This window comes from Oratosquilla oratoria, chromosome 5 (assembly GCF_046742065.1).
Source record: "Oratosquilla oratoria isolate Oo_2021 chromosome 5, ASM4674206v1, whole genome shotgun sequence".
Taxonomy (NCBI): Eukaryota; Metazoa; Arthropoda; class Malacostraca; order Stomatopoda; family Squillidae; genus Oratosquilla; species Oratosquilla oratoria.
This window is the reverse complement of record NC_134781.1, coordinates 36,942,442-36,957,582: the sequence shown is the minus strand read 5'-3', so window position 1 is coordinate 36,957,582 and position 15,141 is coordinate 36,942,442. Positions and strand designations below refer to the sequence as shown.

Sequence of the window (15,141 nt, the reverse complement as noted above, 5' to 3'; positions counted from 1 at the left end):
TGTTGTTGCCCTTTGTATTCTTTCTGATTTTTTTATATTCTTTTTGGTACTGGGTGTCCATAGTGTTGCTGCATACTCAAGTTTTGGTCTTATTAGTGTAGTCAATTTTTTTTTTATCATTTCATCATCCAAATAGACAAATGCCACTTTTATTGACCTCAATAAATTGTAGGTTTCTCTGACTATTTTATTAATATGTTTGTCCAGTGTCATGTCTTTGCTGATCATCACTGCAAGGTCTTTTTTTGAATTTACTTTTTTGACCTTGTTCTTCACCAATTTTGTAATCTCTCGATATTCTGTTTTTGCTTTTTCCAAATTCCATTATACTACATTTCTTGATATTGAATTTCACTTCCCACTTTTGAATCCATTTCCAGATCTTGTCCAAGTCTTGTTGTAATGAGTTGCAGTCTGCCTCCGTTCTTACTTTCTTTAGTATTTTTGCATCGTCTGCAAAGAAATTCATATAACACTCTATTCCTTCATGTCATTTATGTATATGGCAAACATGATCGGGGCCAGTACTGATCCCTGTGGGACACCACTTATCATTTCTTCCCAATATGAGAATTTATCTCTAATTTTTTCTCTCTTTTTCCTCCCAGTCAGGAAGTCTTTCATCCATTCCAATAATTTTCCTCTGATGGCACCTGTTGACTCTGTTTTCCTTATTAGTATATTGTGTGGTACCTTATCAAATGCCTTTTGTAGGTCCAGAAAGGCACAGTCTGCCCAACCATCTCTCAATTATATTATATCTATTAATCTCAAGTAGAAGCAGATCAAGTTTGTTGTACGTGATCTTCCTTGTCTGAATCCAAATTGATTTGGATTCAGTATAGTTTTTCTTCAAAATGTTTAACCTATCTATTTTTGATGACCTATTCATAAATTTTTGCTACTGTGCTTGACAGGGTGACCGGTCTGTAATTTGATAGATCTTCCTTGTTCCCTCCCTTATAAATTTGTACAATGTTTGTATTCTTCCAGTCCTGTGGCACCTTTCCTTCTTGAAGTGAGAATTTAATTATATTGTATATTTTATCTTTTAATTCCTCCATGCATTCTTTCAGTATCCAATTTGCAATTCCGTGTGGACCATGTGATTTACTGACATCAAGGGTTTTGATTTGGTTGCTGATTTTCTTCTGTGTTACAATTATTTCTTTCATTGAGGGGGATATCTCCCTCTCTATTTCCTCACAGTTAGGTGAGTTTTCTATTGTGAATACTGATTTGAAGTGGTTCATAATTTCAGCCATTTCCAGTTCTTCTGTATATTCATATTTACCCTGGCACAGCTTTTCTATTTCTTGTTTGTTCTTCAGTTTGCAATTTACATAACTGTAAAATAGTTTGGGTTCTTCCTTGCATTTTTCTATTTTTTTTTTTTTTTTTTCATAGTTTCTCTTTTCATTTCTGCATATTTTTACATAATTTCTTAGTTTGATGTACATTAGCCATTTACTTATTTTCTTGTCTTTTTTCCCTTTCTTCCAAGCTTTGTCCCTTTTATCCTTAGCCTCACTACATTTTTTGTTGTACCAGCTTTTTATGTATGTTCTTTCCATTTATTGTTGTGGTACGTATTTATTCACTCCCTCATTATAAATTTCCTTTAGTATATTCCATTTCTCTTCCATCCCTGTTTCTTCATTTAGGAATCATTTCTTAGTTTGATGCATATTAGCCATTTGCTTGTTTTCTTGTATTTTTTCCCTTTCTTCCAAGCTTTGTCTCTTTTATCCTTAGCCTCACTACATTTTTTGTTGTACCAGCTAATTATGTATGTTCTTTCCATTTTTTGTTGTGGTACATATTTATTCATTCCCTCATTATAAATTTCCTTTAGTATATTCCATTTCTCTTCCATCCCTGTTTCTTCATTTAGGAATTTTTCCCAGTTCGCATTGCAAAAGAATTTTTTTAGTTTCTCAAAAAAAAAAATTGTTGTACATTAGTCTTCCTATTCTATGTTTATAATTTCTGCTTTGATCCATTTGCTCTTTCAACTCAAATTCTATTAGTAAATGGTCACTCCTGTCGGAGTTTTGTAATAAATTTTGTCGACAATTTCAGGCTCTGTCGTAAATATTAAATTCAGCCTTCGCTACCTCTGTATCTGGTATTTTCCATTATCCACTGAGTCATTGTGTTTTCAATGGTCATGTCGAGCAGGATGTTGCCCCAGAGTTCCATTCCACCCTTCACTGTCATTTCCTCCCAACATATTTCTTTTTAATTAAAGTCCCCCATAATTACTATATTTCCTCTGTCCTTCAGTATATTAGTTAATTCATATTTTGTATCTTCTAATATTTTGGAATGATCACTTTCTGTCCAGGACTGTTTTGTGGGGCACATACACCACTACAAATTTTCTACTCTTCATATGTATGCTTTCAACTTGTAATTGATTATACATTATTTTCTCCTTTAGTTATTTTGGTTACATTTAAATCTTTATTAGTCAAAATTAATACTCCACCACCCTGTTTATCCTTTCTATTTTTCATCCAACACCTTGTCCCACAGTGTTGGGTGGTAGACTACACTTTAATTTAGTTTCCACTATTCCCATTATGTCTGTTTTTTCTAAGGCCAGATAATCATTTAATTCATTCATTCCTGAAGTTATTCCATCTATATTGGTATAAGCTATTTTTAACTTCCTCTCTCAACTTTTTCTGTGTGCTTTGTTTCCTTTTTCCTTATATACCATTTTCTCAGCCTCAGGTCCACCACTCTCCAAAAAAATTAATTCTTTTCAGTTTCAGTTTTTTTTTTTTTTTTATCCACTTCGTTTCTAAGTTGTTGTTTTTCTTCACTCATTTCTTTTTTTATTCATATATTTTTGTATTGTTCACTATTTGCTAATTTCGTTCTTCTGGATAGTATTTCCTCTGCAATTATTTGTGATCTAAGCTTCACTTTCAGTGACCTGTATTGTTTTTCTTTAGAGTATCTACCCATTCTATAAGTCTCCTTGATTTCCCTATCTAAACCCTGTTCTTCCACTTGCAATTCTTTCAGAATTTCCTTAGTGATCTTTTTCTCCTTTTCCCTCTGATATCTAGGAACATCATGCTTCTCTTTAATGCCATAGATTACAATGCATCTTTTTTTTATCCACTGTGCCCCTAACCAAGTTGCCTTTCTCTTTAATCACTTGGATCACCGTTTTCTTTAATCACTTGGATCACCATTTCCTTGGCATTCTCCTCGACCTGTTGCTCCACTGTTTCCTTAAATGATACTTTTTGAAATTCTTGTTCAACTTTCCACTGTTTCTTTATTTCCTGTAAGTCATTTTCTTTGATTTTTTTCTTCCACCTTTTCAGTCACTGCCTGCATTTGATCTTTTATCTCGTTTTTTTAATGCCTTATTCCTATTTATATCTTCACTTTTCAACCTTTCATTTTCTACCTTTAATTTATTTCATTCTTTTTTTAAGTCATCTACCTCCCTATTATTCTCCTCGTTGGCTTTCCGTAGCAGAGCTACTTCTTTGTACATTATTCTGTACTCACTTTTGAGCTCTATAAATTCATCCAAAATGTCATTAATATCTTTATTTCTCATTATATTTCTAAACCTGGGCTCTCTATCCATTTCTAACCCTCTGTGCATAATGTTTCCTTCCCCTTTAAAAAAAAAAAAAAAAAAAAAACTCTTCCAAACCTTTGGTACTTCCTTGGTGTTTGAGAAAGATGAGTCTTCTTTCGAATGACACCAAGTGGAGTCTCTATTCTGCTTGCTTCCAAGCATTTTTTTGTTGGTTCTTTGTCTTTCGGAGTTTCTTTGGTTGTTACCGTTTAAAAAAAATAATAATAAAATGAATAAATGAATAAAATGGAGATACAAAGACAGTTACATTCTGGTCATAGCGAATACACTTCCCCCTTCACCGTATCTTTGTAAACAACTAGGCTTGCTTTGAAATGAATTCGTTCGTGAATCACTAATTAGCGGGTTCAGAGCGTTCGTTCAGGCACATCTTGCTTCGACCATGTCTCTTCACATGACAGCCATCTTACTCATGTGCCATACCAGCTTTCATCTCTTTCAATGCTCCATGTATTTCCTCTTTCTCAGTAGCCTTATCATTCTGCTCTTCCATCATGTTCATTTTCCTGACATTTCCCTCTGCCATAATCAAAATCTCTCTATCTTCTTCATTCATCAACTCCCGGAAATATTGTACCCATCTTCCCTAGCTGTTTCAACTTCTATTAGTATCTGTATATCTGCACCCTTTACCTTTAAACCTCTCAACCCAGCTAGTCCTCCCCCCTCACTCTCTTAACCTCTTCAATACAAGTCAAATTCTCACATGTAGCATCAAATGCCTAATGTACAATGTATTACACTACTTGCATTATAGAATGTGAAGTCACTGCTGTACTCATTCTTTTTCACTCTGAGTAATAATAAACACAGAAAACATGATTAAACCAGTTGACAGAATTCAGGGGTCACTCAGCTACAAATACAGAATAAATCTAATCAATACGCCAACACCGGCATCCTTGTATACCCACTTGTACCTCATGATGCCTACATAAGCATCATTGTATTAAAGAGGTTAACCTCTTCAATATGAATCAAATATTCACACGCACATCAGGTTGCTTGATGTATGATGATGCATCACAATATGCACATTATGAAATATAAAGTTACTGCTGTTATACTCATTCTCTTTCACTCTGAATAGATATAACTTCATTGAAAATGTGGTCAAGCCTGTTCACATATGGTGGTCATTCAGCTACAACCACAAGATAATATAATCCTTGTATATCCCACACATCGTCATATTCAAGTGGGTAACTTCTTTTTCTCTCTCCTTCAAACACCTACCCCACTTCCCTCTTTACCTCACACACTTTGTGTTTTGCTCCCACCTCTTTCTTTTTTGCCTCTTATATTTTTTTCCCATTTCTTCTTTGCAACCAATCTTCATGTACTTTTCTGCCACCATTGCCTCTCCTATTTCACCCCATTCTCCTGTTCCATATACTATCCTTGCACATTTTAGCAATCCTCCATGAAACATACGCATTCCCTCTCTACTCTTGTTTCTTTCTTATCTTTCACAACATCCCATACTTCTTGCAGCTTCATCTGGCATTCCCTTTCTTCTGTTTTAATTAGCTTGCCTTCAGCACCTCTCTGCCTCCCTCACTTTTCTTCCTTCTTCACTTAACCTCCAAATGCCCATGGTATATGGATGGATATAGTAAAGGAAGTTGTGCAGTACAATGAGTGTCACTTTTTAGGATTATAACAACAATTACCCACACCATCCCACCTGTCCAGCCTGTGACACCAAGGTGTGGCAACATGGGGAGACAGCACTGCCATTTGTCATAGAATTTATTCAAATCATTGTTGTAATCCTAAAAAGTTATACTCAATGTACTATACAGTTTACTATATACAGAAGAATAATACATATACCAAAGGCTTTTTCCCCTTTATACAGTAAGGTAGGTAGCCAAATAACAAAGGCATAAAAACCACTCCCACCCATTCCATCCCCAACATACTCCATTCCCCTTCACCCTCTTTTCTTGGCACCTCCTGGATGATGGGTCATCCCTGCATCTCGCCCACTGCCCTGGGTCAGAGGCAGTATCGCAAGACACAGCACATCCACAGCAAGGCCGCTTCATTAAATCGGCGAACCCGCCTCTCCGTCCCCTCATGCAGAAAAAGAGAAAACAGGGAGAAATCCCTTCAGGCTGTGTCAATTTATTTCTCACACATACTCCCTCACCCCCCATCCCCCACCCACTCCACCTCTACCTTCCACACCTCTTTTACTAGTCTTTCTTCACTCATTCTTTCCATGTATCCAAACCATCCCAATACTCTTTCATCAACCCTATCTCCTAACTCCCTTTCCACCCCCATTCTCCTCCTCACCTCCTCATTTCTTACTCTATCATGCCTAGTAACCCCTATCATACTCCTCAGGCACCTCATCTCAAACACACTCAAACTCCTCTCTTCCTCTCTTATGTTCCATGTTTCTGCCCTGTACAATGCTGTCAGCATAATCACTCTTTCATACCAAATTAAAAAACCTTGATGCAGAAAATCACACGGTTCAGGCGGAATTGCAAACTGGATACTAATGCATAAATGAGTTGACGGACAAAATATACAAGATAATTGACTACTCACTCAAAGAAGAAAGGTACCACAGGACTGGAAAAATTCAAATATTGTACCAATATATAAAGGAGGGGACAAGGAAAATCGTATTATAGACTGGTCTCCCCTACAAGCACAATAGCAAAAATATGTGAAAATGTTATCAAAGTAGATGGATCATTTGGAAGAAAAAATAGACTGATTCCAACCCAATTTGGATTTAGACAAGAAAGAACAAGTGCCACAAACTTGATTTGCTTCTACTGGAGACTAATAGAAATAATACAAGAAAGGGATGGATGGGTGGATTGTGCTTTTCTAGATCTACAAAAAGCATTTGATAAAGTACCACACAAAAAACTATTAAGAAAAATGGAATCAATAGGTGGTATTAAAGGAAAATTATTGGAATGGATGGAAGACTTCTTGACTGGGAGAAAAATGAGGGTAGTAATTAGAGACAAATACTCAACCTGGGAAGAAATGATAAGTGGTGTCCCGCAAGGTTCAGTATTGGCTCTGATCATGTTTGCCATATATATAAATGACATGGATGAAGGTGTGGAATGTTATATGAACTTCTTCGCAGATGATGCAAAAATACTAAAAGTACAGAGGAAGATTGTGAATCACTACAGAAAGACCTAGATAAAATCTGGAAATGGAGTCAAAAGTGGGAAGTGAACTTTAACATCAAGAAATGTAGTATAATGGAGTTTGGAAAAAGTAAAAATAGAATATCGAGGAAATATAAAATTGGTGAAGAAATCAAAAAGTGAGCTTGGAAAGGGACCTAGGAGTAATATCAGCAAAGTCATGTCACTAGACAAGCATATCAATAAAATAGTTTGAGAAACCTTCAATTTACTAAGGTTGATGAAAGTGGCTTTTGACTATTTGGATGAGGAAATGGTAAAGAAAATATTAGTTACATTGATAAGACCAAGATTGGAGTATGCTGTGACACTATGGACACCCAGTACTAAAAAGAATATAAAGAAATTAGAAAGAATACAAAGAGCAACGACAAAGATGGCACCAACACTCTCCAAATTGACATACAAAGATTGTCCAAATTGGAACTACCAACCCTGGAACAAAGAAGAGAAAGAGGAGATCTACTGACTATTTACAGAATATGAAAGGAATGGAAGTGGTAGATAGAGATGATTTATTAAAGTGGGACAAGAAAAAAACAAGGGGACATGAAAAGAAACTCATAAAGGATAATTATAGAAGAGATCTGAAAAATAATAGCTTTCCACACAGAGTGGTGGATATCTGGAATAAATTAGATGAGGCAACAGTGTGTGCCAATACTATTCAAGAATTCAAGAATTTAAGAACAAACTTGATGCTGAAAGATACAAAGACGGGTCATGAGTATAGCTCCCATCCTGTATAATACAACTAGGTAAATACAATCTCCTCTTAGCATCCATTCCCAAATGTCTATTTCTCATTACACTTTTTAATCCCCCAAAGCATTTACTTGCTTCCCTCAGTCTACATTCTACCTCCACCTCCACTCCTTTCCTACCACATTCACACCCAAGTATCGAAAACAATCCACTTCCTCCAGTCTCTCTCCCTTAATACTCACTTTTAGTTTGCTGCCACTTTCTTCCCTTGTACATCTCATCATCTTACTTTTACATACAACCAAAGGTTTTCACCCCCCTTATAAAACAAAGGCATAAAAACCACTCCCACCCATTCCATCTCTATCACACTCCACTCCCTTCCACCCTCTTCTCTCCCTCTTATCTTGGCACCTCCTGCTTTTACCCACATTTATCTTCAACTTTCTTCTTTCACACACCTTCCCAAACTCTGTCACTAACTTCCTCAATCCCTCCTCTGATCCTGCTACAAGCACCATGTCATCAGCAAACAACAGCTGGCTTATCTCCCACTTTTCTCCATTTTCTTTAACCATCTCCAATTCCTGACCCACTACCCTTGCGCTTCTTGCACCACCCTATCCATGTATAAATTGAATAGCCAGGGTGACATAACACATCCCTAACAAAGTCCCACCTTTACCTCAAACCACTCACTCTCTCTATTTCTAATCCTAACACATGCTCCACTACTCTCATAAAAACTCTTGACTGCTCTTAAGAGCTTTCCTTCTATCCCATATATCTGCAATACCTCCCACAGTGCCTTCCTGTCTACCCTGTCATAAGCCTTTTCCAGATCCATAAAAGCCCAAAAAACATCCATATCTTTTCCTATAGCTTTCTCGCATATCTGTGAGAATAATAATAATGATAATAATAAAATCAAATAGCATATAAATAAGAAATAAAGAGAGAGAGAGAGAGAGAAAGGCATGTACTAAGGTTGATTTGGCAGAATGGCTAGTAGTAAATCAGGACATACCTTGAACACCTTGAACAGACTCCTTGGAGCACACAGACTATAGAACATCCAACTTTCTCCTCACAAGCGTATTACTAATCCCTTTTCTTTTACTGTCATCAGTACCACATCCATGCACATTTAATGATCCATTAGATAGGGTTCTTGTTGCTGACTTTTTGTAAGGGAAAAATACAGAGTGAGGATACCTAGTCCCCTCACTGCATCCCATTTATTCACCTTCTATGGCACACACACCAATTTGGATTTAGAAGTGGAAGATCGTGTACTACAAACTTAATATGCCTTTTCTCAAGATTGGTAGATATAATACAAGAAAGAGATGGCTGGGCAGACTGTGCCTTCCTGGACCTACAAAAGGCTTTTGACAAAGTGCCACACAAAAAACTACTAAGAAAAATTGCTAAGATGAGAGGGAGGGTGGAGGGATGTGGAGTGTATTCAGGGATGGAATGGGCGGGAATGATTTTATGCCTTTTCCTTTATGGCTACCTCCCTTGTAAGGGGGAAAAAGCCTTGGTATATGTATGTATGTACAAGGAAAATTGTTGGAATGGATGAAACACTTCTTGGAAGGAAGAAAAATGAGAGTGATACTTAGAGAAAAGAACTCAAATTGGGTAAACATGATAAATGGAGTCCCCCAAGGCTCTGTGTTGGCTCCTATAATATTTGCTATTCATATAAAAGACATGGATGAAGGAATTGAATGTTATATAAACTTCTTTGCAGATGATGCAAAACTATTGAGGAGAGTGAGTAATGAAGAAGATTGCAAATCTTTTCAGGAAGACCTGGACAAAGTCTGGAATTGGAGTAAAAAGAACAAAGTGAATTTCAACATTAAAAAATGTAGTATAATGAAATTTGGAAAAAAGTGAAAATAGAATATCCAGTCAGTACAAAATTAGAACAAAGAAAGTTACAAAAGTAAACTCAGAGACCTAGGAGTAATTGTTTCAGATGACATGACACCAGACAAACATGTAAACAAAATAGTTGGAGAACCCTACAATTTAATAAGATTAATGAAAGTGGCCTTTGACTACATGGACGAGGAAATGGTAAAGAGAATACTAATTACACTGATAAGACCAAAATTGGAGTATGCAGCATCACTATGGACACCTAGTACAATAAAAAACATAAAGAAACTATAGAGGATTCAAAGAGCATTAACAAAGATGGCACCAACACTTAGCAAGTTGATATATGAACAAAGATTAGACAAACTAAACTTATTAACTCTGGAGCAAAGAAGAGAAAAGGGCGATTTGATAACCATCTATAGAATTATGAAAGGGATGGAAATCCTTGATAGGGATGATCTACTTAAATGGGACAGATGAAATACAAGAGGACACAAGAAGAAACTTAAGAAGGACAATTACAGAAGAGATTTGAAAAAGAACAGCTTTCCACACAGAGTAATAGATACATGGAATGAATTGAAAGAGAAAACAGGGAGTGCCAAAACTATACATGACTTTAAGAAAGAACTGGATGCAGAAAGATACAACTGTGGGTCTCTACGAGCATAGCTCTTCTCCTGCAAAATACAACTAGGTAAATACATGGGATCACATTGACACCATCACCGTCACCATAGGAGGAATATATATTAACCCTTTCCATCTTCATGCAGCATACGTAGGCGGCATGAGGAGCAAGTGGATACGCGATGCTGCCATATCGGCGTCTTGATTATATTTATTGTAGTTGCCCCTGTGTAATGACATAGTCTCCAAACTGTCTTCATCACATTTTCTATGGTTATCAAAATTCACGGGTGAAAGAGAGAACGATCGATATAAGCGGTGACTATATTTTATGATGCGAGTATTATTACGACACATCATACGTCTGGCAGCTAATGCTGCCCGCGAGATTTTGGCCCGTACTGAAGAGGTTAAGGAGATCTAGGTTGTAACCTACTAAAGTCATGGTAAGTGGTGTACAGTCAGTTATAGGTGTGCTCTTTCACTTACCACTGAATGACAGAAGGTTCATATTTTATACCAAGTCCATAGATGGAGACTTTTTCATGCTTATAGGACTTATACACCACAATTTATGATAATGAAATTTAATGAATACTTTATAATATAGTTACAGATACAGTTGAAAAAAAAAAGTGATGGATAGATTTAAGGAAAAAAATAATGATTTTGGTGAATTTTTTTAAATAAGAGTGGCCTTAGGGAAGGAGATGAAGGGTAAATTGGAGGAAAGTCAGATGAGAACAGTTCTGTAGGGAAATGAGGAAAGTGGGGTCTGCAAGGATCATAGTAAACACTTGTCATAATTTTTGTATACCTAATTATTTTGGTACTATATTAGGGATAATTATATTGATCATTTGGGAATGAGAAGGTTTAACTCTGCTGCTACATACATACATACATATACCAAGGCTTTTTCCCCCTTACAAGGTAGGTAGCCAAAAAGGGAAAGGCATAAAATCATTTCCACCCATTCCATCCCTGAATACACTCCACACCCATCCACCCTCCCTCTTATCTGAGCACCTCCTGGATGACGGGTCATCCCTGCACCTTGTCCACTGCCCTGGGTCAGAAACAGTGTCACAAGACACAGCACATCCACAGCAAAGCCGCTTCATTAAATCGGCGACCCCCCCCCCTCCATCCCCCCATTGCATAAAAGGAGAGGACAGGGAGAAATCCCTTTGGGCTGCGTCAAATTTTGCTCACACATACTACCTCACCCCCCATCCCCCCGCCCATTCCACCTCATGCAATCACAACATCATCCATATACAACCATTCTCCATTCACCCGTCTTCTGTCCTTTCCCGTCCTTCCTCAACAGACATTCCCCTCTTCCCCAAAGCTCCCTTCACCCCATCCATCCACCTCATCCTAGGACGTCCCCTCATGTTCACTCCCTCCACATCTGCCTTCCATACCTCTTTTACTAGTCTTTCTTCACTCATTCTAGTAACATGAAAAAATTCCAACAACATATTACTTATTAATAGATTAACTGAGAAAGTTTTTTTCATGCCTAAGGGGAAATAGGTATTTTCCCTCAGATCATTGAAACTTTTTGGCAATATCCAAAATAATATGTCATTTGAAAATGGGGATGTTTTGTGGATGATTCTAAAATTCAACAGGAAAAAATGAAGAAGATATGAATAAAATAATGTCAAATGTAGTCATACAAGAGATCAAATACAATTTATCCTTGAAACCAGCACACTGAAAAACTCATGACTGCTGCAGCCAACAAGTCTTGTATCAATCCCCAAGAAAATGCAACTAGAAACAACTGCCAAATTACATCAGACCAAAACATAGGTATCCCTCTCCAGGAATGTAAACCTAATTGTATCTGCTTAAAGAAATACAGCTAGGCGCATGCACAACCCCTACTTAAAAAGGTTATACTACATACCTATCCACCATATCCCTACCCAAGCCGATGAGGAAGTACAGCAGTCCTAATCTGTTCAGATATCTTATCACTGTCACTTACACTCCATAACTCTCTCCAAGTCTTTTCAACCAAATTTTTTACTACATTGCCCACTAAACATCAATTGGGAGCATGTATCAGGGAACGCACTGCTTCACTCACACATTTTGCTAGCCTCCACAGTTTCTTCATAGCCCCCATCCAGCCACCTTCTCACTCCAAACAATTCTTAATAGGTTTGATCAACTGGCTCCACCCATTTATTGTGTGGGCACTCTTTTTGTGTCTTCCATCAAGGGTTGTCTCTTGTGGAGACAACCTTGTGAGTGAAATCAACATTAGGAAAATGTACCACATGCCAATATACCTGGAGTTGATGCTCATGAATTATGCTGGTAATTGGCTATGGCTTTGTCTGAATCTCACAGTACAGTCTCTGGCTTGATGCAAAGTCATTCTAGCGATACCCCATGATTCTCCGAAAGCACTTGGTACCAAAAACTTTGAAATACCTCTTCAAGTTTGCATTCATTATCCATGTCTCACAGTTGTAAGCAGAGCAGGGAGCACAAGTGACTTGAAGATTTGGATCTTTGTAATGCCCCCCCTCCCCCATCAAAAGTATTACTTAAGAAAAACTATCAGATCTTCTTAGCAAACTAACCACTTCATATTTTCTACAAAGGTGCAAGACACCTCTTTTGGAGAAACAACCCCAGGAGGGAAACTAATATCCTCCCTAATAACAAATCATTCCCTCTCTCTATACAGCACAAACAAATTAGAGTTTTCATATACAAGCAATGACATAGACAATTTTTTTTCCTGTCCTTGCATACACCAGATCTTCTTACAAACTTTATATTTCATGAGGAAATTTGTAGTAAGCCATACTGACCATTTTGTACTTCTTACATGCCTCACATGCTCGTCCCCAACTACACATTTTCAATGGTCCCCTTGTTGAGCAGACTAGAAAACTTTTCAAATAACAACATATACAGCCAGAACAGGTGAAGACTCTCCAACAATTGATGCACTGGGTTGAGGGGAGGGATGGCCCATCATATATTAAGAGCTACAATAAAAGGGAAACAAATGAGTGTTGGATTTTTGTGGGATGGGTGGAGGGTGGATGCATGCTGTGGCTGGCTACCTCCCTTATAATGGGGAAGAAGCCTTTTGTTATATAAATAGAATAAAGAAAATTAGTAGTACAGCATCATGGCTCATAAATTATATCTGATAACACAGACTATTATAATGAAAATTGACAATTTAAGGGGAAAAAAAGTTATTAACATTTGACACACAATTGTGTGTAGCAGAATAGTAAATACTGTATTGTGAAACTTGTTACAAAATTCCCACCAGAAATTACTGTTCTTGTTGAGACAAATTATGAAACTTTCAGATGTGAAATCCATTGAGATAATATTTACCAAGCTGAAAGCAAATTAGATACACTAATAAATACAGATCTGCATATTAAGCATGTATTATGCATAGCAGAAAGATGATGAAAAAATTCAGACCATGGTATTTCAAGAAAATCAGAGGACATCACACATATGTACTTAATGTTGTTGGAGTAACATCATTTGTAGTCATGAGAACCAAGTCTTTTTATATATTTTATGCATTCTCTTTGACATTTCTAAATGATTCATCATTCTTTCTCTCATTTGCATTATGTTATTATGTCCTTAACTGTTTTGACACTTCACTCTTAACTAGTTAGAATATTGAAGAATCAGTGCCACATTCAGTAGAATTTTCTATGTTTTCATGACTGTTATTGGAACTTTAAATTAATTTTCCCCTGGTATGTTATCTTTATTTGAGTACTTCTAAGTTTTATTTTAGTTCCAAATTTTATTGTATTTGAGTGAGGTTAAAAATTCTTAAATGTTTTGAGTACATTAACTTTAAAATTGCTTAGATTTGTTTTAACCTTTATGTGACCCTTGTAATGATTTTTTTTATTTTGTGTATGTTTTGCTAATAAAGTAATTGTATTTTGTGTGTGTATGCACATATACACAAACACATACATTATATATATATATATATATATATATATATATATATATATATACCTCTGTGTATATATATATATATATATATATATATATATATATATATATATATATAATATATAAACACATATACAGTATATGTGTGTATACATGTGTTTTTTGTTATTCAATTGTGCACATCCTTTGTTGTATGTTTTATTTCATTTCTCTTTTACAATTAAAATGATAAATCTTACAAATTCTTTCTAATTTGATTTATTATCATTGAAAATTGATGAACAGCATAATGAAGACCTTAGTTTGAATTTTTTAAGTGTTAAAATCTGTAGATCATTATATGAATACCCAAGATGAAACCACCACATGAAAGACACAATGCACCTAATGCAACACTGCCCTTCACAGACAGTAACACAAAATTTTTCCACTGATGTGTGGGCTGTAGTGACTGTGGTTTGTTTTCTGGGGATCACATTTCTCCTGCAAGAGAGAACCAGGTCAGTGGATTAATTGATTAGTAGATCACTGTGTATGAATACATAAAGCCCTTCTACTCCTTATGAAAAAGATGGCCAAGTCAAAGCACACATCTATCATTAAAAGAAAGAAGAAAGAAAGAGGTAATATGATTGCATTACTCAGGTCAGTGAAATATGTGAATAAAAGTGACAAAGAGATCTTTATTTGGAATGGGAAGGCATATAAAGTCATATGAACAAATAAGACTACTTTACCTCCCATCTTAACTGGTTGATGATGAAGGGTCCCCCAGCCCTCCCTGCCACATTGCTTGGGTCAAATGCAAAACAGCTATGCACAGCATCACAGTAGACCCCAACAGCCATTGGGAGTAATAGTTGTGTTGGTAAGTTTGCAGATGACACTAAAGCAGGATGCCATAATAGATAATGGGAAGATGCTGGGATACTGTAGAAGGATCTTAATAAATTGTTTGCATGGTCAATGAAATGGCATATGAACTTCAGTGTCTAAGTGCAGTGTATTAAACATAGGATTACACTGCCCATCTTACAAGTATAGCTTAGATGATATCATATTATAGAAAACAGAATGTGAAAAGGATTTGGGAGTGTTGATAAGTCCTGA

General features: G+C 36.4%; 1 protein-coding gene across 1 annotated transcript in view; it reads left to right on the top strand.

Annotated features, from left to right (window-relative positions):
* frj (membrane bound O-acyltransferase domain containing farjavit) overlaps nucleotides 1–14,086 on the top strand; it is a 183,554-nt gene extending 169,468 nt beyond the window's left edge. Inside the window, exon 10 of the mRNA XM_076185167.1 lies at nucleotides 9,287–14,086. The gene's annotated coding sequence lies outside the window, so the exon portion shown is untranslated. The remainder of the gene's footprint in view (nucleotides 1–9,286) is intronic.
* The last annotated feature ends 1,055 nt before the right edge of the window (nucleotides 14,087–15,141 follow it).